The sequence below is a fragment of the Phascolarctos cinereus genome, unplaced genomic scaffold (assembly GCF_003287225.1).
Source record: "Phascolarctos cinereus isolate Bilbo 61053 unplaced genomic scaffold, phaCin_HiC Scaffold_9;HRSCAF=440, whole genome shotgun sequence".
Classification (NCBI taxonomy): Eukaryota; Metazoa; Chordata; class Mammalia; order Diprotodontia; family Phascolarctidae; genus Phascolarctos; species Phascolarctos cinereus.
Window position 1 is genome coordinate 66,268,199 of NW_027556402.1, and position 26,420 is coordinate 66,294,618.

Here is a 26,420-nt window from a genome sequence, read left to right on the forward strand (position 1 = left end):
CATTTTTTGGGCTTGTGACTATTAAAATTTTTTCTTTGAAGTTTTACAAATAGCTGCTTTGACTTCATTGTCTTCTAAGTTTGAACCCTGGTCTTCTCTATCACCATAGTAATTATCTATGGTTAGGTTCTTTTTCTGTTGTTTACTCAATTTTAAACAATGGCCTATTTCTTGGCTATTACATTTATGTTACAGTTGGGCCCTACTCCTGGTATATGGGGGACAATGTCTCAAGCTTCAGGATTTTTATGCTGTTTTCAGAGCTCTATTTGAGGGTCTTTGACTTTTTGGTTCTTCCAATTTGCTATGAGGCACAGGAAGGCCAGGTGTGGTCACTAATTTTCTGGTTCATGCTCTGGTCTATGTGTGACTTCACATACTTCTCTCTCCCCTGAGCCATGACCAGAGCCCCCAGCATGGCTGTTATCACAAACACTCCTGCTCCCTGTGGTCTCCCAGGTGGCTGCAAATGTCAGCTTACCCCTCTGCCCTGGAAACGAAACCAGGGATTCCTCTCTCCTAGGAATGACCACAACCAGCAGGGTCTTTGCCTCTCTGCCACTGCACTCATTGGTGTCTGCGCACTCCTCTTCACCCACAACCACAGGCTAGGACTATGTCTGACCAATGCTTCTCAGCCCTGTGGCCAGTGGAGGTCTCCTCCCCTCCCACAATCTTCCCCTGATCACTGCTGGACACCCCCTCCCCCTCCTTACACCTTGTGGGGAAAGTTTTCAAAGCATCAGCTGCTCCTGACATAACTCTCTCTTCCCCTGCCCCTCAACAGAGCTGCTTGTTTTTTATTGGTGGGTATATGCACTTCACTCCTGTCCAGACCATCACCTGGGGAGGTCAAATATTTTCTAACATCCTTCCAAGTTGTCTTAGTCTGGATGACTACTTTATCCCGAGTTTTAATTATTTCTGCTGCTCTAAAATTCACTTTGAGGCATTATTTTAAGTTATATTGGGGGGAATTTGGTAGAGCCGGGTAATTTCTTGCCTTATTCTGCCATCTTTCCACAATTCCCTCCTCCCACCTGTTTATATTCTCTATGCATGTTTTTCCATAGGTAATTCATAGAACCACTCCTTGTCCCCATCCTTAATACAGATAGTTTTACCTTTACCTGAATGGACCATTCTGTAGACCTCTAGGTAAAGAGATTTTTAGGAATCGCAAATTTGGCTATGGAAGTGGGGAAGGGAGGCAGGAAAGGGACCGTATGCTTGTGGAGAGAGGGCTGGCACACAGGAAGGCCAGGGATAGAGAAGCAAGAGCAGGAGGAGGAATACAAGGGGGCCAGGGCCAGGGCCTGGCCAGAATGGAAAGGAAGAACATGTCAGGGGCAGACACATGGGGGCCAGATTCAGAAACTATCTGTAATGATTATTTGCAAGGCAAGACAAGGTGACAAGCACTTATTAAGCACTTACTATATGCCAGGCACTGTGCTAGATCCCAGGGATACAAATATAAACAACTGTACATATTGGTGAAATCCAGAAACAGAAACACAGCTGGGAGGGAAAGGAAGCATAGCCAGTCTGGTCTTATCTCCAAAATGGAGGCCTTGGAAGGAAAACACCAATGAGAGATGGGGAATGTTGGGGAGAGAGGGATGATCCAGGGTGAGAAGTCACTAAGTACTGAGATAAGTTCTAGGGTAAGAAGCCAGTTGATGTTTGGAGGTGAAGTCCAGAGAGAGTTAAAAGCATAGCAGGGAAGGGAATGGAAGGTGTCCAGCTTAGGCCAGTCGCCAAAATGAAAGCATTGGAAAGAACTTACCAGTGGGAGAAGGGGCCAACATGGTGAAGGGATGTTATGGGACTTAGAAAGAACTTTAAAAAAAAATCAAGAGTAGTGATGAAGAAAGCATTAGGCCTTTTATTATGCTTTTACTACATAAAAGGGGAGGCTCAGAGCCTAAAGCAAAGTGGGGAAGTGGGAGGGAGGCCTGAGGGGAGACAACAGTGGTAAAGACAGAAACATTAAACTAAGTCAGTCATTGGGACTTTGAACGTATTGGTCTTCAAAGGGTTCAGGAGGTAGGGGGATCATTAATGGCCCTTCAGAGAGGCTGCTTTTGGATGGCACACCCAGCTCACCTGAGCTCCCTATTTATTTTTCTTGGTAGATGTGTGGGATGCCTGAGCTGTAATCACGTTAACCTTGGGGCAGCTCCCTGAGGCAGCTGAAGTTCATGGGTTTTATAGGGAGAGGGCAGATTCTTGCTTAGGCAAATTTGTTTGGCTCACCATTTCTGAAACCGCAGTCAGAGAAGTACTATGGGCTTGGGGTGGGGGGTGGGGAGGTCCTGCTGAATCAGAGAGGAAGTACAAGTACAAGGCAAGGAAATTACCAGGGCCTGGGGTCTGGGCATTAGGAAAAGAAGACATTTCCAGTGTCTAGCTAGAGTAGAGGCAGCCTGTCTTATGTGAGACTATGGGTATCAGAGATAGGCTATAGGCTGTGCCTCTTTTTGGGTTATGATATGACCTATTTTGTTGGTGGCCTTTCTCTAGGAAGGTAATGTAATGGATAGGCTACTGGACTCAAGAGTCAGGAAATCCTGGGTTCAAATCCTGTTACAGATACTTACTAACTATATGACTGTGGGCAAGTCACTTGGCCTCTTTGGCCAAAGTTTTCTCAGCTGTAAAATAAGTGGGTTGGACTCAGTGGTCCTTTGCTGCTGTAATCCTATGAACTTTGTACATTTTGTGGGTGCCAGCTGAGCCCTCAGACTCTCTGCCTTTTATACCTCATTCTTGCTGCAAGGACTGGCTTACTCACTCCTTCTGAGGAGACATTTCCCCTAATGCAATTTTTTTAGACAGAGATCATCCTTAGAAATACACTGGTCCATTTGGGTCACCTGAAACTTGGATTCCTCAGATGTTACTGTGTTCTGTGATTCACAACTGTGGAGCATCATGAGAAGAATGTTCATGTTGAAGAGAGGGGTCTTTCTTCAGGAACAGTTCAGGATGACTAAAAGCACTGTGTAATTTCCCAAATGCAAGCCAGCCCACTCTTCCTCCTATTCAGTTCTGGGCTCAACCTGTTGTCCTTTTGCTGGAGATATAAAGATGGAAAAACAGCAATTTCTGTAAATGGCTGATAACGACTTAAGATACTGTTTTGCTTAAGGGAATTTGCATTCCAATGAGTACAAAACCTTTTTCACATCGTGGATGTCATGGACCCTTTTAGTGATCCTTTGAAGCTTAAGTCCATATGTTTTTTTAAATGCATAAAATGAAGCACATAAAGGAAACAAATTACATTGAAATAAAAAGGCATTTCCCCCCCAGCCCCTAAAGGAGGCCATGGACCCCAGGGTAAGAATTTCAGCCTTAAATTAAAGGGAGAAACTTGCAGGTATAAGTGAACAAGTTGGCAATTTTGCATGAGGGGAGGGAAAAGGAGAAGGAGAAACCTTGGCTAGCCTTCTCCTAGATCCTCAGTGCTTTCATGCTACTTGTCTTTCTTTTTGCAGGAGGCTCTGAGAAACTAATTCACACTAACATGTTAACGACCTATGGCATTAATCTTAGGAATATTTTCATTTAAAAATAAGACTGACAGAATAGAGAACAATGATAACACAAAAGACTGATTCTCTAATAGTGGGACTTTTAGATACTGTGGGATATTTTGAGGATTTTTTGGCCTCCCTAAGATCACTTCATGGCAAATGGAGCAAGAAATAGCCCAGGCTAGTTTCTAGAGCAAGCAAATCCTGAAGAATGTTGTGAGTAAAAGAAAGAGGTGGTAAGTGATTGGAGGTTCCTTAGGAACTGTGAAATCTAGTCACTTATTTCCTTGAGCTTCACTGGCCAAAAGGAAACAAGAAAAGAAAAGCCTTTGCTTTCTTCTTAGGGGCTAAAAGTAGAGTGGAAATAGAAAGAGAACAAAGACTTTTTTTGTGTATATCCAGGGAAAACAAGTCCTGGCATAGGAATGGTCTCTGGCATCTGGGTAAATGGACAGATATATTCAGAACCAAGGAACCTAGAAGTGGAATTTATCTCCTAATCTAGACAATGTGGGATGCTGACTTTTGTGTAGCTCTGATTTAATTTGGAACCTTGTTAATACTTGTACCTGTAACAAAGTAATTTGTATTGCATTCAAAGCAGCTGTACTGAGTGTGTACGAGTGCATGTGTGCATGCGTGTGTTCCTCCCTGCTCTTTCCTATCTGTGAGGAAGTTGTTTCCCCCAGGAGAATTCAACATCTTGGAGGAGAAGAGCTGTTTCATTATTGCCTTCGTATGTATTTAGTTACTTTCATGTTTGTCTCTCCCATTTGAGCTATGACCAGCACAGTGCCCAGCACATAGTAGGCACTTAATAAATGCCTACTGTGGTGTGTCCTTCATTTTTGAAGAGGGCCAGTGACATCATGGGGTGATGTCTTAACTCGTGTATGATTTGGATTTAAGTGGGCAGAGTGGCACAGAATCATCAGCCTCACCATCTCCTTCAGAGTCATTAAAGCCCAGACTCTGACAAAAGTCAGAATAACGGGAGATGGCTAGGGATACACTAGAAGATCTTGGTGTCTTTGATGTCTGACCAAGCTCCTAGTGCTCCACAGCTTCTGCTTCAGCTGCCTTTGTGGCCATTGAAACAAATTTTTCTCATCCACCCATTCTGCCGGGGGAAATCTTCATATCCCCCTAATTCACCCACTGTGAATTACACTCTGTGAGCTACACTCAACCTGGTTTAACCCATCCACTGAGACAGTTTACAGGGTGTGACCACTGTTCGTGGTATAGCTTCTTAGAGCCACAGGGAGAGTTAGGTGACAGATGGACACCAAAGGTGGATAAGCGACCCCGAAAAGGGCTCGGCAAGTCCTCTTACCAGAGGTGTCAGTCCTCCATGAATACCCCATACACCCCATGGCATGACTATGTCTTATATGCATTTATTTTCATGTTTATCTCTCTCATATGAGTTCCTGGAGGGCAGGGACTGTTTTCGTCTTTCTTTTTATCTCTAGTGTCTGTCCCTGAGCACCAGTAAGCTCCTAATAAATGGTTGTAGATTTTACAAATGAAGAAGCCTTGCCTTGGAGAGGCCACATGACTTGCCTGTCTATAGTCCCAGAATTGGCAAGTGGACAGGACCAGTAAAGAGTTGGAATTGATACAGTGCTCTTGGTCCTGCCCTGCCTCTCAGCCCTCTCAGTGATGGGCAATACTGTAGCAACAAAGAGTGGAGAACTCACATTGTTTCGTTTTGTATAGCCAAACGGATACTTTCTTGCCTTTTCAATTAAGTGTATTTTGTATGGTTATTTTCCTCCATTAGTTGTATTAGTTTGATGTAGAATGATGTATTTTTAATCATATTGGAAATTATTTTCATAAAGATCCTCTTGGCTTGAATTCTGGAAGCTTTCTGTGAAGTGGGACAGGGACAATGTCCCAGAGATGATTACCTTTACCAAAGTCATACTCCAGTGGCTCTTAAGGGCTGGGACAGTAAAGTGTAAGTTCTTACCAGGCTGGAAAGGCTATCCATCCAACAGACCATCTATTGTGTAAAGTACCATCTAGGGGGCAGCTAGGTGGGTAGAGTGCTTGGTTTAGAGTCAGGGAGATCTGAGTTCAAATGTGCCCTCCGACACTTACTAGATGTGTGACACTGAACAAATCATGTAACCTTGTTTTCCTTAGTTTCCTCACCTGTCACATGAGCTGGAGAAGGAAACAGCAAACTATTCTGGTATCTCTACCAAAAAAACTAAAAATGGGCTCATGAAGAGCTGGACACGACTGAAACTGGGGCAGGTAGGTGGCATCATGGTGCATAGAGTGCTGGGCCTGGAGTCAGGAAGACTCATCTTACTGAGTTCAAATCTGAACTAGGATACTTACTAGCTGGGTGGCCCTGGGCAAATCATTTAACTTTTGCTTCAGTTTCCTCATCTGTAAAATGAGTTGGAGAAGGAAATGGCAAGGCTCACCAGTATATTTGCCAAGAAAACCCCAAATGGGGTCACAAAAAGTCAGACATGACTGAAAACAACTAAACAACAGTAAGTACCAATAGCAGTTGCAGGAGATTAAAAAGACAAATTCTATGAAGAATTTGACAAGGTGTTCTAAGCCATGTCAACATATGACTTTATTGTGAAAGTAGTTCTGGGGAGGTCAGTGCAAGATATCTTGGAAAATCTTTCTCAGAATGAAAGCAGACAAGAGCCAAAGATTTGTAGGCTGATGTCTATATCATGAACACTTTTTACAAAAAGAAAGTTAAAAATCCCTGGTTGTGGTGACATAAAATGAAATTGAATATCTCCTAAAAGTCAGTAAACATAAATATAGCAAACATTCAAAATTATATGAGTTCAGATCATCAGATGGTTAGAGAGCAGGTTCGGGAAGTATTAAAAGAAAGAATGAAGATAAGAGAATATTGCTTCTAATTATACTAGTTCCAATCCAACCTTTTAAAACAAGCTGCCAACTATGAAAAAAATGGGAAATGGACAAAAATGAAGGTTGAGAATTCTTGTCCTTTTGTAAAAGTTAAATGGATAAAAAAACTTATCATGTGGTAGATATTGAAAGCATCCAGAAACCACCTCAGCTAGAAAACTTGCCAAATGGCACTACATTGGCAGTCAAGAGCAACACTGATTTGGAGTACAACCTCATTTGAAAAACATTACCGAGCAGGATTAAATAGTACCAGGGTTCCCTCACACACACACACACACACACACACACACACACACATGCACATCCCTCCTAAAAAGTAGTCAAAGAGGCAACAAAGAATGAATGAAAAAAAATCTTAAGTACCTACTATGTGTCAAGCACTATGCTAGGTGCTGGGAATACAAGGAGAAAAACTGACACATGCCTTATTTTCAGGGAGTTCATAGTCTAATTCAGGGAAACAACACATCAAAGAAAGCTCAGCTGTAGGGCAGATGGGAAAGGCCAGCAAATTCTAAAGGTAACGATGGTGAGATGGTAAGGTCCAAAGATCCTTAGATTACACATGGAGTTAAACCCACACTCTCAGGAATCTTGTAGGGCAAGGCAGATGCTAAGTTTTGAAGGATATTAGGAGGCAGTAGCAGAACTACCAGTAAGGCCTGGCAGTCCTCCATCTCTTCAGAAGACCAGGAGCTAGATTTGAGATACAGCTAAGCCTTGTTATTCCATAGATGGGTTCATAAGGAAAACAAAAGGAACAGATTTGTTGGCATTTTAATAATGATAATTCACATTTAGACAATCTTCTATTCTCATAGGCAATGGTAATATAATTAACACAGTTATACCCTACCATCTTAGTACCTGATGCACTATGCAGGGAAGCAGGAATGGTAATTTAAGAACATGAAATCAGGATGAGCAGCTAGACCCTGACCAAATATATACAGAAGAAATCTGTGCTGAGATGATTTAACTTTAAAATCATTCAGGGATCAATTCTCAAGATACCCCAAAAAAGGAAAATAATGATTCCAAAAGAAACTGAAGATCACAGCCAGTACTTTTAATGACAAAATAAGGCAATTGAGAAGCTACTGATACTTCCCATCTTTACAAAACCTTTCCTTCCCCTCCCTACCCCTGCCATTTTTTCCTTTTATTTATTTAAAAATATTTTGATGCCTTTTGTCTTCACATTGAAGTCATAATTTCTTTTTGTTTTAATCACCTCATTGCAGTCATTTAAACCACTTCCCTATTTCCTCTCAGTTTGATCCTTTTCTTGTGATAAAGAAAAACAACAAATGAAGAACATTCAATCCAGTGACCATATCTGATGAGGTATACAATATTCTGACCCAGGAGCCTCCTGCTTCTTAGATATGAAAGGGAGATAGACCTCTTCTGTCCCTTGAGACCTTCCCGGGCTTTTCGTCTATTACATTTTTGTAGTCATTGTGTATATTGTCCTCTTGTTCTGCTTATTTCACTCTGTATCAGTTCATGAAAACCTTTCTGTGTTTCTCTGAATTCTTCCTATTCATCATTTCTTATTGCACAATAATATTCTGTTACTCATATACCATAGGTTACCCCCCCACCCCCATTCTCCAATTTGTGGGCACTCACTTTGTTTCTAGATCTTTACTACTACATAGAGAGCTATTAGGATTATTTTAGTATATAATGGAGCTTTCTTTCTGTCTTTGACTTCCTCCAGATATATAATCAATTGTGAGATTGCTGAGACAAAGGGTATAGACTTTTCTTGTGTTACATACTGAGATCCACACTGGCTGTATAATTTCAACAGTGACTATTCCATTCTTTCATCTGTATAAAATTGTCATAAGAATGAAATTTGTTCTGTGAAGTTTGGATTCAGGCAAAGGGTTGCCCTTGAGGACCTGGAGGACCACAAGTGGCCTTGAGACCGAAGGTTCCCCACCCTTAGTATGCATCAAGAATATTCTCAACAAAAAATGTTAGAAAGGCACAGACTCGTGTGGACAGTTTTCTACAGCAGAGCACATTTTTAGTTACACAACAGGCTGAGGTTTAGAAGATATAAGATCCCACAGATTTTTTATTTGTTTATCAATTTTAAGAAAGCATTTGACTCAGCAAAGCAAATACAGTCTTGAAGGCTATGCTTGCACAAGGTACCTCCATGGGTACATAATAACCATTAAAAAAAAATCTCTGTGGTAGATATAACTACAAAGATGACCTTGTTCAATGATTCACTTAATACTGAGATCAAGTGGTGTATCAAACAGGGAGAAGCATGTTTGTCTGCAGTGTCTGCCGGTGTCTTGGAGCTTGGCATCCTTCATGAAAAGTGTTGCTTTGGAGTCAGTTCAAATTCTGACTCAGAGACCTTCCAGCTGCATGAATGTGAGAAAGTCATTTAACTTCTCTCAGCCTCAGTTTCCTCATTTGTAAAATGGGGATAAAAACATCTTCCTCACAGTTTCTGAGATGATCAAATGAAATATAGAATAAAACATGTTGCAAGCCTCAAAGTGCTACATAAATTTGAGTCATTATAATTATTATTATTAATCCCAAACAGGATTGTCGGTTGGTGGTGAGATTTTTCAAATCCTATTTTCATTGCAAATTGTATTGAGTCCTGGAGCATTACAAAGCCATTGTCAGTAAAATTAACAGGAATGTGAAAAAAAATGGGTCTTACCATACACATTGGGGAAACAGATGGCAGAAAAAACTGTCCAAGCTATGTCTTGGAGCTAGGTCAGTAGTCCATCATATTACACCATTAATGGGCAATAATAATAGCTACCATTTATATAGTATCTTTAGGATTGCAAAGCACTTTGCATATGTTGTTTTACGCATAGGTGCTATTATCCCCATTTTACAGAGGAAGAAATTGAGGCAAGGGAGGTTAAATGATTTGCCCAAGTTCACACAGGTAATTAGCATCACCGGATGTTAAACCAGATCCTCTGATGTCAGCCGGTGCTCTGGGCAGCCTCCTTGAATTGCAAACTGCTTTCAATGATTCCAAACTATCCATTGCCACAAAAAGCCCACCATCTCAACGCCAAAATACCTCAGGTGTTGCTATATGACTGCAAACCATGAAAGGAAGACCTCGAACACCGAAGAATCAGCATTAGAAGTGAAAAGACAAGAGAAAGAAGGGGCATGGTAGGTGCAGTGCCTAGAGTGCCGGGTCAGAAGTCAGGAAGACTCATCCTTCTGAGTTCCAATCTTGTCTCAGACAGTTACTATCTGTGTGACCCTGGGCAAACCACTTAATCCTCTGTCTCCGTTTCCTCATCTGTAAAAAGGACTGGAGAAGGAAATGGCAAACCCCTCCAGTATCTTTGCCAAACGGGATCAAGAAGAGTCGGACACGACTTAACAGGACAACAACAAAATGCTTACATAGGCTATAACTAGATAGTAAAGACGATTTGCCCCCAGAAGTAGTTTAAAAGACATTAGAAAAAGACCTATCTAGATGGGAAAGTAGGTGCATTTACTGGTCAAGTAGCAAGAATGAGAGACAAGAGATGCACAGCTCAAGTGGTGGATAGACTGGTACCTAGGAGATACGAAAAGGATCAGTTAGGAAGAATCCCAGGAAGGGTTTATGGGAAAAGATGGATTAGAATCCACAGGAGGTGCAAGCCTGGAGCTGCTAGTTTGCCATGATTGGAATGCCCATCCACCAAATAAGAAAGTATCTGCTGTTCTTAAACAAAAACCAAACAAAACCCCCAGTATCCTCATCAAACACAATAGTCTCTTGCCTCCCCTAAGCCCCACCCAGATCACCCTCTTGGCCAAATCACCCTCTTCTCAAACCTTCTCACCTCAGCTAGAGAGGGAGATGCCGGGTAGTTTCTGCCACAGCTTCTTGATTGTGGCCTGAATGGAAACCTCTCGATTTCCCTCCCCCTCCTGTGTGTTGCAGTTGCAGGTTGGAAGGAAGTGAAAATGAAATTGACTTTTCTGAGAAATGATGAAAGCAGCCCCGTGGGCCAATGAGAGGCGGCGGCAAACTTCCGCACCTCTCCCTGGGCCGGCTGATTTCCACCCTCTTCCTCCTCCTCTCCCCAGTCCCAACCCCCCTCTCCCCACCTCCCTGGTTGCACAAGGCGAAACAAACAGGGCCGAGGAGGAAGGGCGGAGGGAGGAGGGCGGAGAGAGCAGAGAGGAGGAAGGAGGAGGGAAGAGGGGGATTTCCAGCCTCTGCTCTTTGCAGTTTCCTCTCCTTGTTTTGCTTTCGATCTGGACTGTTCTCAGGCAAGCCGAAGGAGTAACTTTTAGTTTTGCTCCTGCGATTATTTCCACTGACCGGTTTTCATTTTCCGTTTTTTTTTTTTTCTTTTTTTTTTTTTTTACACAACCTTAGCAACACTTGTGCAGGGATTACACGGGTAGCGTTGAACAAGCAAGCACACAGTGAGAGAGAGAGAGGTAACATTTATTTATTTATTTTCCAAATAACGATTGTGTCTCTTTGCGAGGGGCTGTCTCTCTATGTGTGCTGGTGTGTTTGGGGGATTCTCGCAGGGGGCATGTCTATGAAGACATGTCCGTGGGTCTGTGTGTCCTCTGTGTTAGCGGGGGAGGGGGTTGACAATATTCTGGCAGGAGATGCCCTGGCCCCGGAATATTCATCTCGAAGGTGGATCCTCTGCATTTCAGGGGAAGCTGCTGCCTCTGCAGTCGCTCCCCGGGGTGCTTGGAGGAGGAGGCAGAGGAGGAGGAGGAAGAGGAGAAGGAGGAGGAGGTTGGAGGTGGTGGTGTTGGTTTAATTTCACTTTTGGATTTGTAGACGCTGAGAGGTGACTCCTTGGACGCGGAGGTTGAGCCGCGCTTCGCCGCTTGTCGTCCCCGCAGTGGGGTTGTGTCCTTGGGCCGGGGCCATGCCGACTATCACGTCTGTCCGGCTGCCCCGGAGTCTCTGGGCTGGGCGGGGGTCGTCGCTCCCCAGGCCTGGACTCCCCTGCCAGTCGGCTGGGGACAGGACGAGCCGCCCTGGCACGGTTGGTGCGCCTGCCGGAGGAGCTCGCCCTGGGCCTCTGCTCGCCCGGCTCCCGGGGAGCTGCGTCCTTCCCCCAGGCCCTGCCCTCGGGCTCGGGGGTCAGCCTGGACCCGGTTCGGCTGCCCGAGCGGCGACAGGGGGCCGAGGGGAGGCGAGAGGCGCCTGGGGCTAGGCCCCGCCGCGCGCGTGGGGCGCAGCTTGTCGGGTGCCCAGGGACCGCAGCCGGGACAGGCCCAGGCTCCCCCAGGGGCGCGGGTGCGGGGGACTTGACATTGGCTCCGGCGCTGGTTACCCCAGAGCCGCCGCCGCTTCTCCCCGGCTCGCCCACCGCGCCCGCTCGCTCCCTGGCGGGCCGGGCCGGCTGGCCTCGAGGGCCAATGGCGAGCCACCGCCGAGGCCGGCCCGAGAGGAGCCGGCAGGGCCGGGCGAGGGAACAGGCTACTCAGCAGCTGCCCCCAAGCGTGGGACACCTGGCGGCGGGACCGGAGCCTGCTTGAGGGGGTGAGGGGCACTGCCCAGCCTGCTGCCCCTGCCCTAGTTCCAGCATGAAAAAAAAGAGAGGCTTTCTCCAAATTTAACCCTGTGTGCTTAGCTCTTCTGCCTCCCCAGGGTATCCCTAGGGTTGCGGGGAGGTGGTGAAGGGGGAAAGAGGAATTTCCCGTGCTTAAATGAAGCTCCATGGGTTTAGGAAAGCAATGGCATTTCCAGTCTAATTAAGAGTGGCCCAGGCATTGGCTGGCTGCCTCTTCCTTCTCTAAGTGCCGATCAGATTGGATGTGCTTTTGATGAATGGCGAGCGAGGGTGGAGGACAGCTGGATTTCCTGTTGTTGATTTTCAGGAATTAGTAAGGTTGTGGTCAGGCTTTCAGTCATCCATTAATTTTCCTCGGAACCTAATGGTCTAATGTTTTGGTAATAAAGATCCCTGTCCACTCCTTAAACAAAATCCTATGACCTTGGAGTCTTGGGGTCATAGGTTTTCGAATCTGAAGCGACCTGAGATCATTTAGTCCAGAGGTTCCTATACTAGGGTCCTTGGGCCACCCTTCCCCTTCCAAGAACCAGGATGGGAAGAAGTTACATCTTTAATTTCACTAATACTCTAACTGGATTTAGCATTTCCTTCAATTATGTAAAAGCATTATTCTGAGAAAGGCATACAGAAAAAATATAGACTTAGATCGCCAAAAGAAGTCCATGACACACAAAAAGGTTAAGGACCTCTATTGCTGGTGATAAAACTGAAGCTCAGGGGATTTAGGTAATTTATTAGAAGATAGAGGATAGCAGATCCAGGATTCCAAGTCAAGGCCAGTGCATTTGAATCCCACTGCAGAATGAAGGTCTTCTGATTCCAAATTCATTGCGATATCTATTATCAATGAATCAGCAAGCATTTATTAAATGCCTACTGTGATCAGGGACATGCTGGAGATACTCATACAAAAAAATTCTTAAAAAAACCCCCAAACATTTACGTGTTGGTTGCTGGGAATAAAAATCCAATAAATGAAATTCTCCACTCAAAGAATTTAGATGCTGTCACACTACAACAGGCCTCCAGGAATGATGGAAGTTTAACTTGTATGAGGAATGATAATCCATCAGCCAATCAACTACCATTTCTTAAGTACTTCCATGCCCCAGGTACTGTGCTAAGGTCTAGGGGAACAAATACAAGTGGAAAATACAATCCCAGCCCTCAGTGTGTGGACCCTGGAAAAACTCATAAAAACAGGTCAAAGGGTGAGGGGAGAGGAAAATGAGGGGGTCAAGGATCAGGGGAGATGTGGAATGGTGGCCAAGTCCAGAAAATGAAGGATGCAATGGCTGGGCTGGGGTCCTTCCCAAAATGGGAGAAGGTTGTAACAAAATAGCAAAAAGAATGTTGCTGAAAGGTGATGATGATGCTTCCTCTCGATTAGACAAGTCAATTCAGCAAACTTTTTTTTTCTTAAATTCTGCTATGTTCAAGGCATTATAGAAGACAAAAAGACCCTCAAGGACCTTGCATTCTACTGGACATATGAATTGCTTTTCATATAATAGTCAACATAGAGCATAGGGAGGCAGTCTGATGTGGGTATAAGGTTGCCTTTGCGCCAGGAAGACCTGAGTTCAAGTGCTACCTCTGATACATTTCATAGACAAGTCAATTATCCTCTCAGTTCCCCAGGCTGGGGACTCTCTGGGACTCTTAAGTCATAGATGAGTTGATCCACATTGACAGAAGGAATTTCCACATTAGAATTCTCACAGGGATGAAATTCCAGATCCACACACACAAAAAGGGGTGGAGTGGGGCACAGACTATCCAATTTCTGAATTCATAGAATGTTAAGAACTTGAAAAGTATCTTTACTATTCTCTCATCCTCTGGTTATTATTATTATTATTCTATTTTCTAGGACAAAATCCTAGTTTAAAAGTCACAAGTCCTATATGAAGATATTTGATAAGAAGCTAGGCTATTTCATATTTTATTTTTTGCTCTTACACACCAGCATTCTAATAACTGCCTAAATGAGTGTATGTTATTGAACTGGCTGGTTCTTATTGTGAGCCCTTTGTTTGGAGACTAGCCTCTACAGCTTTGAAAATGGTGCCAACTTTTCATTGAGCTAAATAAAATTTAATTGGCATTCAAAAAAAATGTGACCTGTCCAATTAAAAATGTTATCTTCATGTGTATCATCCAAATATAGACCAATCAATCAGTGACTATGATGCTAGCTTCTTGTAAAGTCATGAAGGAAGACTACTGAGAGGGAAAAACTGCCTATGTGAGAGCTAATGTTTTTTCCCCCAGATAATTGTCAGCTTTTGGTGACATGCAGGCATTAAAGTTGGCTAAGTTCTGAAAAACCTTTAGCCATCTATTCCAGGTAGAGCCTCCTATAATGCATTTCAATTAAAGTTTTCTTAAAATGTTAAGTTGCATCTAGAGATACATTTCTCTCCAAGCTGGATGTTTGACATTTAATTTTTAATTTACCTTTGTACTTTTTCTAGGAGTCCTCCAGCAAGTTAAATCTTTACAACTTCAACTGATAATCTTAGAAAAAAACAGTTATTGATTTCAATAGCAAAGACCAGGATTTTGTCATTATTGAGTGATTATAACTTATAGCTTAATTGTGCAAGAAGTTGAATGCAGTGGGAAGCCCTAAAACGTAGCAGTATATAATGTTTAATTGCTGTGATGTGTGTTGCTATAATAAGAACTTTTATATTAGAGCAAAATTGGATTTTGGTTTTCATTTTCCCATATGACATGAGTTACATGTTTTGGTAATAAAGGCGCCTATCAACTCCTTCAATTTTTTTTTCTTGGGTTTGGAAGTAATAAAGAGATCATTTTATACTTCAGGACTGACTTTAGAAATGCCATCATAATCATACCAGGTACACCTGAGGCAAGCCATGGCAGAAAATTGAGTTGTTACAATGAAATTATAGCATTGTGCACCATGTCTACAGATTTCTGGCTCCTGAACAATGATGTCATAATAAAAACTATTCCCATTCTGAACTGCTTGGTTTAGTTGGTAAATATCACAAAGCATTACTACTAATTACAGAGTAATACAAACTAGCTTCCTTGATTTTGGAGAGCTCAGCATTTGATCTGAATTTTTTTTTTCTCATTGCCTGGTGGGTTTGGTTTCTTACAATTATTTATTTAAAGGAATTAATTCCTTAAATTCTTTTTTTCTTTTAAGAATCCTATCAGGTATAATTAAAGTAACAAATCCAGGCACTTGTAGACCACAGGAAAATAAACATTGCTCTGGATTAAATGCTTATTTTTCCTGGCTATAATACTGAACATAAAATTTAAAACTGGAAAGATTTTGCTCTCTATGAGTAAATATAGATAGTAAAGAATTAAGCATGAAATATTTTATGTAAATGCATCAAGGGAAATGTTTAATTATGAAATGGAGTACTGTTTGAATTTTCTCATGTTAAAATGAGATAGCATCCATCTCTGTGCCTTTGCTTAGGTGTCTTCCAACTTGCATAGGAGCTGGGGGGGCATCATCATCATCATCATCATCATCATCATCATCATCATCATCATCATCTCATTATTATTATTACTTTTTGCTTTTTGGTGAAGCAGTCAGGGTTAAATGACTTGCCCAGGGTCATATGGCTGGTTAGTGTCAAGTGTCTGAGGTCACATTTGAACTCAGGTCCTCCTGACCCCAATGCTGGAGATCTATACATTTTGCCACCTAGCTGCCCACATCATCTCATTATTATTAATCAGGTTCATTTGAACTTGACATTTTACAAAGCCTGCTGAACAGACCTGGTCAAGTTACTGTGGACACTATTTAGGAGAGTGAATCAGGGGAAAGGACATTGGTCTTGGAGTCTGGATACTTGGGTTCTAGCTCTGATCTTGCAATAACTAGCTTGTGACAGTAGTGCAATTGTATAACTTCTCTGGGTTTTAGTTTCCTTATTTACAAAATAAGGGAGCTAGATGAAATGTTCCCTAGTGAACTCTGCATGCCTAAAATTCTGTTGTCTACATTTGTCTGTCCCTGGTTATGTGTGTACACTATTGAACCAAATCAGAAGTTGATCCTTTTTCGATTTTGTAACCCTTGATCATTTAAATAATTGATATGTAAACATCACTAACCAGTTTTGATAATGTTGATTCAACCTGCCTTGAAAAGAAAATACTGTTGTGACCTAGAGGGAAATTTTGGCTCTTCCGTTGAGAAGGATCAACAGGAAGGGAGATTTGTTTTGTGAGACTGGTTCTTTGTGAAGAGAGCTATTTTATTATGGTTGTTGCTTTGTTTTAGCCTCAAACTCACTTTTTATAGGCTTTGAGGATTCATTGTCTACCAGGAAAAAAAAAGAAAATTAAAGGTTGAATGAGGAGCCTCTTTGTCTACATGGATGTCTCAGGTCCTGTGTGCTTTCCAGCTTGACCTGTCAGTGGGAGGAATGGACAGTTGAAGATCTCCCATCCCACTTGAATTTTCACTAGTCTTAGTGGTGAGACCTATTTGGCTCAGGAAAAAATATGTTTTGGTTATGGTTTTATGGAAGATGTCTGCTCTACTTTCATAGTGGATACAGTGCTAGACTTGGAGTTTGGAAGACCTGGTTTAAAATCCAGCCTCTGATATTTACTAGCTGCATGACCATTAGCAAATTACTTTTAACCTCTTTGAGCCTCAGTGTTCTTAACCTTAAAAAGGGGGGGTAATAGTACCTTTAAGCATTTACCTCACAAGGTGGCTATGAGACTCAAATGAAATAATACACACAATCTCAACATTGCAAACTTTAAAGCACTTTATAAATATCTATCATTACTAGTAACAATAACTACTATTTATAGAGTTCTGACTGTTGGTACTGATTGTACTTGTACAGCAAATTAAATAAAAGGAAAAAAATGTATGTTCAACTTGATTTGACTCAATTCAATTAGATTAAATTGAGGGTTGTCTTTTTTTTTTTTAAATTAAGCCTATCATGTGCCTAACTTTCTGCTAGGTCTATAGGGGTTGTAAAAGAAAGGCAGTGCATCACTGGTTTTCAAGGAGCCCTTTACACTTTTAAAAATTATTGACAGCCTCCCAAAAAGCTTTTGTTTTTGTGAGTTACATATGTTTATAGTTACTATGTTGGCAATGAACGCATCTTAGCATTATTAGAGATATCTAGGTGGTGCAGTAGATAGCACTGGGCCTGGAGTCTGGAAGACCTGAGTTCAGCTCCTGACCTAGATACCTACTAGCAACCCTGGGCAAGTCACTTAACCTCTGTCAGTTTGTTTCCCCATTTTAAAATGATTTAAAATAATAATAATAATGATAATAGTAATAATAATGATGATAATAATAAGGATAATAGAAGGATAATATGAGGATCAAATGAAATAAAATGATTTGTGAACCTTAAAATGCTATAGAAATTAAAAGAGTCCTGATCTCACAGACCCTTTGAAAGGGTCTAGTAGGGTATCTCTTCGACCACACTTTGAGAATAAATGCTGGAATATGATTATTTCTCTTCCTCAAGCCTCCTAACTATTGTTTTTCTGAGTTCACAGTTTGAGATACAAAATGAACATTTGATTGGATCAGACATAGTACAGAATGTGGCATTTAAACAGATACAGCACTTGTACGTATATGTAGTATGACATTTTGTCAAGTGCTTTGCAGTTTTGAGATGGTTTTACCCTGCTTAAAATGGATTTATGGAGAGAGGGAGAAAAGCTGGCAAAGAAGAAAGGAGAAGGTTTTTCTGACACCTGGACAGGGGAATGTGGTTGGGGACAGATTGAGAAAATGAAGATAGCCACACTCTAGGTGGATAGTAAAATGATGTCTCCTGAATGCTGGGGATGTAGAGGTAAGCTAGCAAGCAGGCACATTTACTTAAGGGAAATTATTAAAGCAGCTTGATTTAGTGGAAAGACTGGTAAACTTTAGGTCAGTAACCTAGTTAAGTCAATAAGTATCTATGAAGTGTTTACTGTGTACCAAGCACCTTAATGCTGAGGATACCAGTACAATAAAAATGAAAGACAGTGAATTGTAGTGGAAGGAGCCATCACAGTAAAGGGGGCTGAAAGGGAAGCTGCCTTAGGTATGGTATTAAAGTCCTGACCTGAGCACTTCCTCAAAATGTAGGCTTCAAGAGAAATTTACCAAAGGGAAAAGAGTTCCCCAAGGGTGTAGGGATCTTACAAGGTGAGACCTGTGTGATCTTTATCTTTTCACCTACAAAATCAGAATATTACTTTGAAAATATACCTCACAAAGCAGTTGTGAGGAAAGTCTTTGGAGACTTTAAGGTCCTACAGAAATGACTATATAAATGAGAATTATCATTGCTATGAAGTAGAGAATGACTAGCTAATTTGAAGTGTTGTTTGTTTTTCCTTTCAAAGCAGACCATGACACCAGGAAGGAGAAGCCATGTCTCGCAAGGGAATTGGATTTAAGTGAGGCAGGGCTGTGCAAAGCCACCAGCTTCACTCTCTCTTCCGGAGCCGTCTGGAAGATGGCCCTGGTTGCTGTGCTTGGCCTTTTTAAGCCAAGGTCTTCCCCAGGTCTCAGTTTGTCTGAGGCAACACCCCATTCAGTGATTAAGGCTAGGTGAAAATGAGGCAAAGAATGGCCTTTTTTACCTAGTCAAAAAATATGTAATCAGTCTGGGATGGGAAGACCCTCTGGGTTTCTGACCAAAATAGCAATAATTGGTATTTACATTCACTCTGAGCCATCAGAAGCCAAAAAATGACCAAGTGAGGCTAGTCTGGGACCTATTATTGGACAATCAATGAGAGCCAGAGTGATTTGGGTTTAAGGTATGGTCCATAAAAAAGAAATCTAACTGTAAGGAAGGGAGAAAGAAAAAAGAAACAAAGAAAAAGAAGGAAAGGAAGGAAGGAAGGAAGGAACTTCATTGCCTAATGAACTTCATGGCCAGTTAGGTCCCCAGTGGGGCAGCTACTACTCCTCACAGGTTGTTGTTTGTCCTTTCTTCTTGAAGAGGACCATGACATCAGGAAGGAGATGTCATGACTTGCAAGTGAATTGGATTTAAGTGAGGGAGGGCTGTGCAAAGTCACCAGCCTCACTTTCTCCTCCAGAGCCATCTGGGTCCAGTGGCAAGATATAGATCAGGGTGACCTGAGATGGCTCCCTCCACACTGTGATGAACTGCATCAAGAGATGCCTGTGGTGGAGGAGGCCAGTAGTACAATGACATATTTTAGATATATCTCAATGAGTCCCTGAAAATCTTCATCATTATCTTTAGCAACTAGACATTTTATCTTATGCTTAAATAAATTATACTTTTATTTTTAAATTAAATTAATAATTCATTATTATATTATAACAAATAATCATATAATAATATACAGTATATATAATAAATATAATAATAAAATAATTATAATAAATAATTAAATTAAAATAAACTAAAAATTTAATTTTTAAATAACTTTATTACTATGAAGTAGAGAATGACTAGATAATTTGGAGTAGCCTTCCTCCCAAGACCCTTTGGACAGGCTGCTTTTACATAGTGATAATGACTCACCTAAGAGATGATCCATAAACTTTTGGAAGTTAGGAAAGTAGTGCTGTTTATTTATGTTTATTTATGACTTGGACAAAGTTGGGAGCTAGGTTAGAGGTAACAATTTTGTGTGGTACTTTTTTGGTGCCTAAGTCTTTCATTGACTAAGGTTCCTTCCATTTCTAAATATTAAGCTGTGACAGACTGCATGTAAAAGTAGAAAAGACTGGATCTGTCATCTGTGCCCTTAAGTTCACACCTGAATTCAGACCCAGAGAAAAGATGTGGAGATCAAATTTCTTTTTTCTTTTAAATGATTTTTTAAATGAGAGGGTAGATAAGGTAATTTCTAAAGTCCTTTTCAGCTCTAACATCTATATTCTCTATTTCAGTATTTATTGTTCTAAATCCCCTGCAAATCCTAACACTTACTAGCTATGTGACTCCAAACAAGGCATTTAACCTTCGTGTGCCTCAGTTTTCTCATCCCTAAAGTGGAGATAATAATAGCACCTACCTCTGAGAGGTTTTTGTGAGCATAAAATGATATATTTGTAAAGTGTTTTGCAAATCTTAATGGCAGATCTTAATCTTAATAAATTCTAGCTATCATCATCATGTAAGTTCCCTCCTGACTCTTAAATTCTATATTCTGAGATGTCTTCCAGCTCTAACACTCTATATATCATAAGATCTGTTGCAACTTTAACTCCCCGCCCGCCTAACTTTTTAAAGTCTCTTCACTCAATCTCTGACATTCTACATTCTGAAGCCCCTTTAAATTCTGGCATTCTGCTATGTTCCAAGTCTCCTTCTAGCTCTGACATACCATGCTGCAAGGCTCCTTTCAGCTCCAACTCTCTATATTCTGTGTTGTTGTTGGGGTTTAATTTTCTTTCATTAATCTGTTTTGTTTTTACATTACAAACATTTACAGACTACTTCCACTTTGTGAGAGGTCTTATAACAAAGTTAAACAGCTAAGTAAAATTAGTAATGCAGTGACCTCATCTGAAAGTGCATGAAACACACATCTATAGCACACTTCCCCCTCCTTGTTTCTCTATTTAAAAAAATGAACAGAAATCTGTTTATTCTCCCCTCCATTGTGCACCTTGTTAAAAACAAAAAAAAGGAAAAATTTTTTTTGTAGCAAATGTTCAGTCAAGCAAAACAAATTCTCTCAATGGCTGTATATAAAACACACACACACACACACACACACACACACACACACACACACAGAGTCCCTCGTTAGAGACCCTAAATCCACCGCCTCTCTGTTGTGGATAAATGTTCTCTCATCAGCCTCTAGAATCATGAACTCTCATTCTCTTCATCATAGTTCTTACAGCTTTCAAAGTTTGTCTTTTAAAGTGTTGTCATCATATAAATTGTCCCTCTGGTTCTGCTCATTTCATTCTTCAATTATAAAAGTCCTCAAAATTGTTCACTTTTAAGATATAGTATGAATTATTCTCCTGGTAGTGCTTCCTTTACTCTGTATTGGTTCATCCAAGTCGTTCTTTGTCTCTGAAAGCATCTATTTCTTTGTTTCTACTTAATTAGCCAGTCCTCAACTGGTGGTCATCCCCTTAGTTTCCAGGTGTTTTTTGCCACCACAAAAAGAGCTGTTATAAATATTCTTGCACATAAAAGACCTTTTCCTCTTTCTTTGATCTTTTTTGGGTATGAGCTTGGCAGTGATACTAAGGGGGTCGAAGAGTATGCACTGTTGAATAACTTCTTGAGTATAATTTTACATTGCTTTCCAGAATGGTTGTGCCCGTTCACAGATTCACCTACAGTACATCAAAGTAGCTATTTTCCCATAGGCCCTGTCCAAAATTTATCATTTTTCTTTTTTTTATCATCTTTGCCACACCGACAGTTTTGAGGTAGAATCTCAGAATTGTTTTAATTTGCATACCTCTAGGTAGTAGTGATTTGGAGCATTAATAGCCTGGTTTTTTTTTTTAATGACAGCTAGCTGTTCATCTCCATAGACAATTTACCAATTGGCAAATATACATACCAATATACATATTTTCAGTTCTGTGTGTATGTGTGTGTGTCTATACACACACACACACACACACATATACAGTGTTATGTTTAGCTTTATCTGTTCATCTATATCATGGAAATGATACCTTTATCAGCGAAAATTGCTGCAAAATTTTTCCCCCAGTTAATCATTTCTCTTTTAATCTTAACTCTATTAGATCTGTTTGTGCAAAACCTTCATTTTATGTAATCTAAATTATTTATTTTATTATTTATGATTCTCTTTTCCTTGTTTGGTTTCAAAACATTTTTTCCTATCCACAGGTCAGGTGGATAATTTTTTACATATTTCTCTAATTTGATTTTGATATGGCCTTTTACATATAGGTCAGGTACCCATTTGGAGCTATAAGGTATAAAGTGTTGGTCTAAATCTATTGTCTTCCATATTGCTATCCAATTTTCCCAGCACATTTTGTCAAATAATAAGTTCTTATCCTAGTAGCTGAGGTCTTTGTGTTTATTGAACACTAATGTATTAGATACATTTGCTTCTTTATGTTGTGTATGTATCTAATCATTTCCACTGATGGATCTCTTTATTTTTTGACCAAATTAAAAAAAATACTATTTTTTCTATAGTTTGAGATCTGGTACTTCAAGGCCCCCTTTGTTCCCATTTCTTTATTATCATTCTTAAGATTCTTGCCCTTTTCTCCTCCATATCAATTTCAGTATTATTTTTTCTAGTTCTTTAAAGTAATTCTTTGGTAGTTTAATTGATATGGCATTGAATAAGTAAATTAATTTAGGTGGTATTGTCATTTTTATTATTGATTATGCATGAGAAGTTAGTATATTTCTAATTTAGGTCTGTATTTCTGTAAATAGTTGCTTATAAATGTATTTCTATAGTTCTTCAGTGTATCTTGGACAATAGGCCCTCAAATATTTTATACATTCTATAGTAATTTTAAATGGAATTTCTCTTTCTATGTCTGACTGAGGAGGTTTTTCTGGTATTATGTTGAAATGCTGATGATTTTTATAGATTGATCAAGTTAGCTGACATTATTTATTGTTTCAATTAATTTTTGAGTTGACTTTTAAGGATTCTTTAAGTATACCATCTTAACATCTGCAAAAAGGGACAATTATGTTTCTTCTTGAATTACAATTCCGTCAATTTCTTTTTCTTATTGCTATAGTCAGAATTTCTAGTATTATGTCAGATGGAAGAGTTGACAATGGACACCCTTATTTTACTATTGAATTGATTGGAAAGGATTTTTGTTTATTTCTATTACAAACAATGATAGCTCTTAGTTTGAGATATATTCTGATTATCATTTTAAGGAAAGATCCATTTATTCCTATGTTTTCTAATCATGTTGAACAGAAGTGGATGTTGTATTTTGTCAGAAGCTTTTTATGCATGTATTGAAAATGTGATCTTTTTTCATTTTGTGATTAATGTGGTTTATTGAGTTTATAGTTTTCCTAATATTAAATCCAACCTTGAATTCCTCATATAATTCCAGTCTAGTCATAGTGTATTATCCTTGTTATATGTTGTTTTAACTTCTTAGATAATATTAACATTTAAAATGTTTTCATCTATGTTCATTAGAGATATAATTTTCTTTTTCTGTTTTGATTCTTGCTGGTTTATGTGTCAAGAGCATATTTGCATCCTAGTGGGAATTTGTTGGGAATCCTTTTGTGTGTGTGTGTGTGTGTGTGTGTGATTTTACAGTTTATGTAATATCACAATTAATTATTTTTTGAATATTTGATAGAATTCATTTGTCAATCCATTTGGTGTTGTAACTTTTTTATTTGGAAGTTCTTTATGGTTACTTCAGTTTCTTCCTCTGAAATCAGATTGTTTAACTTCTTTCATTCTGTTAATTGGGTATTTTATATTTTTAAAATATTTATCTACTTCATGTAGGTTTTTAAATTAGCATATAATTGAGCAAAATAGTTTCTAAGAATATGCCTTATTTCTTATTAATTTGTGAACTCCTTTTTCATTTTTGATACTAGTAACTTGGTTTCCCTCTTCTTTTTAACCAGAAAACTAATGGTTTATCTATTCTATTTCCCCCCTAAAACCCCCAAACTCCTACTTTAATTTTTAATTTTTTTCTTTTTAATATTGTTTGTTAATTTCTACTTTGATTTCAAGGATTTCTGTCTTGGTGTTTAATTGTGGTTTTAAAATTTGATGTTTTTCTAGTATTTTTGTTTACATTCTCAATGTATCAATCTGATCTTCCTCTGTTTTGTTAATGAAAGTGTTTAGGGGTATTTTCCCGTAAGGACTGCTTTGGCTGCATCCCCCAAATTTTGGAATATTATCTCATTGTAGTTATTATCTTTAACGAAATTATCTATCATTTTTATGATTTGTTCTTTTAATCAACAATTCTTTAAGATAATTTATTTAGTCTCCAGCTGCTTTTTGAATCTTTTTAGCAGCCAACTTTAATATAATTTTCTTCCTTCTGTATTTGTTTGTGAGACAGTTTATTTCCTTAGTCCTGATTGAATTTGTAAAACATTTGAGAAATATATTGAGAAATATGTACACTCCTTTCTATTTCCATTCAACAATCACCAATGCTTCTAATTTTTCTAAAATAATGTCTAATTTTTCTAAAGTTCTATTCAGGTCCTTAACTTCTCTCTTGTTTATTTTGTGTGTGTGTGTGTGTATGTTAGATTTATGTAAGGCTAATGAATAAATCAATGTCCCTCATGATTATAGTTTGTTTCCCTTGTAATTTAGTTTTTCTTTTAAATATTTAGAAGTTAAAATATCGGGTACATATGAGTTAAATGTTGAAATAACTTCATGGTCAGACTTTCCTTTCAGCAAAATATAGTTTTTCTTTTTATCTTTTTTAATTAAGTATTTTTGCCATTGCTTTGTCTGAAATTATCATTGCTACCTCTGCTTTTTTGGTGTTTAGCTGAGGCATAATAATAGATTTTGCTCCAACCCCTTATTTTAACCTTGTGTCAGTCTTTATGTTGCAAGTGTGTTTCTTACTAAGAACATACTGTTGGATTTTGCTTTTTAATGCATTCTGCTAGCCTCTTCTGTTTTATGATGGATTAATCACATTCACAGTTATGCTATTTAATCATTTATGTCTCTCCATTTTCTTATTATCTTATACTTTTTTTACTGTAAGCTATTCTATCCCTTTTTAGTTCATTAGTACCCTTTCTTTTTTCCCCCCTTTTAACCTTCTCTTTACTATTCCCTCTCCAAGCTTGTTTGTTTTACTTATGACTAATTCTTCCCTGAATCTACCCTCTCTCTTACATCTTTCTTTCCCCACTTCCTGTTCTTATCAGTATCTCTGTGGAATTTAATGTATTTCTACACCAAACTGTTTGTGTTCTTCCTTGTGTGCATATTGTTTTACTTGTACAACCCATTTATGTATCTTGACAAATTCTCCCATTTTCTTTTAATATAGCTTCCTTACTCAGGCCATTTTCTTTTTTCTTATACCTTCAAAACTTAACAAGACTATTCATAGGTCTTCTTTCTCACTTGTCTGTCTCAATAAGCCCTTGTGACATTAACCCTTTTACAATTCATCCTTGTAAAATCTCTTCATATTGTTTACTTATAGTTACATTTTTTTTTCTTCATTTCCATGTTTTTATTTTAAAGTTTCTTTTTATACTGTCTTTTTTCTGTCAGGAACATTTGAAAATCTTCTGTTTTATTGAATGTTCATTTTTCTCCTAGGATTATTCTTTGTTGCTGAGTAAGTTATTTTTTTGTTTTAGACCTTTGTCTTTTGCCTTTTGGAATATCTCATTCTGTGTTCTCTGCTCCTTCAAAATGATAGCTGGTGAATCTCAGGTGATCCTGATAGTAACTTCTTGATATTTGATTTGTTTTCTTTCTGGATGCTTGTAGTAGTTTTTCATTTGTAAGTTCTGGATTCTAACAATGATATTGCTGAGAGTTTTTATTTATTTACTGGGAGTATTTATTCCTGGGTTTCTTTCAGGAGATGTTTGGTAGGTTCTTTCTATTTTCACATTTCCTTGTTCTGTTATGTCTGGGCAATTTCTAAAAAAATATGAAATCCAGCTTTTTTTCTCTCGTGGATTTCAGGTAATCCTGTGATTCTTAAGTTATCTCTCCTTGATCTGTTTTCCAGGTCAATTGTTTTTCTTTTATTTTTTCATTCTTTTGACTTTGCTTTAAGAATTCTTGTTGCATTCCAGAACCATTAATTTCCATTTGGTCCAGTCTGATTTTCAGGGAATTTGTTACTTGATAAGGTTTTGTTCCTTTTCTGCTGAGCTGTTAATCATTTTCTCCTCTCTATCCTCTGTAGCTCTCATTTCTTTTGTATATTTCTTTATGCTGCTATCATTTCTTCAAAGAATTCCAATTATTCTTGTGGGAAAGCTATTTTTTCTTTGTGGTTTCGATTATAATTTTTTTGACTTATTGTCTTCTAAATTTGTTTGTGTCTTATTCATCTCTGGCATCACAAAAGTCCTTTTTTCTTTTTTTTTTTAATGTTCATTTTTGGTGATGAGGCCTCCAGAGTTGAGATCTTTGTCTCCCATACTGGGCAATCAAATAAATTTGAAGACCTTTTCCTATACCTTGTGTTCTTTAAGGTTTTTTTCTTTTTCTTGCGAGGCAATGGGGTTAGGTGACTTGCCCAGGGTCACATAGCTAGTAAGTGTCAAGTGCCTGAGGCCAGATTTGAACTTAGGTCCTCCTGACTCCAGGGCCAGTGCTCTATCCATTGTGCCACCTAGCTGCCCCTTTTAGTCTTTTTTCTTAACTATGG

General features: G+C 39.3%; 1 protein-coding gene and 1 long non-coding RNA gene across 6 annotated transcripts in view; one reads left to right on the forward strand and one right to left on the reverse strand.

Annotated features, from left to right (window-relative positions):
* The window catches only part of IRF2 (interferon regulatory factor 2), a 182,905-nt gene that overhangs the window by 31,397 nt on the left and 125,088 nt on the right, over positions 1–26,420 (forward strand). For 3 of the 5 annotated variants that reach the window (XM_078149043.1, XM_078149042.1, XM_021007713.2), the window contains exon 1: positions 10,704–10,928. The exons of 1 other annotated variant lie outside the window; for it this stretch is intronic. The gene's annotated coding sequence lies outside the window, so the exon portion shown is untranslated. Of the gene's footprint in view, positions 1–10,698; positions 10,929–26,420 lie in introns of those variants that run through there. One more of the 5 variants, XM_078149044.1, reaches the window with a different exon arrangement.
* On the reverse strand, positions 1,866–10,560 carry LOC144455502 (uncharacterized). Its single transcript, XR_013484221.1, has 2 exons — positions 10,322–10,560; positions 1,866–3,079 (listed from the first exon to the last, which is right to left on the reverse strand). It is a non-coding gene; the product is annotated as an uncharacterized LOC144455502 (long non-coding RNA).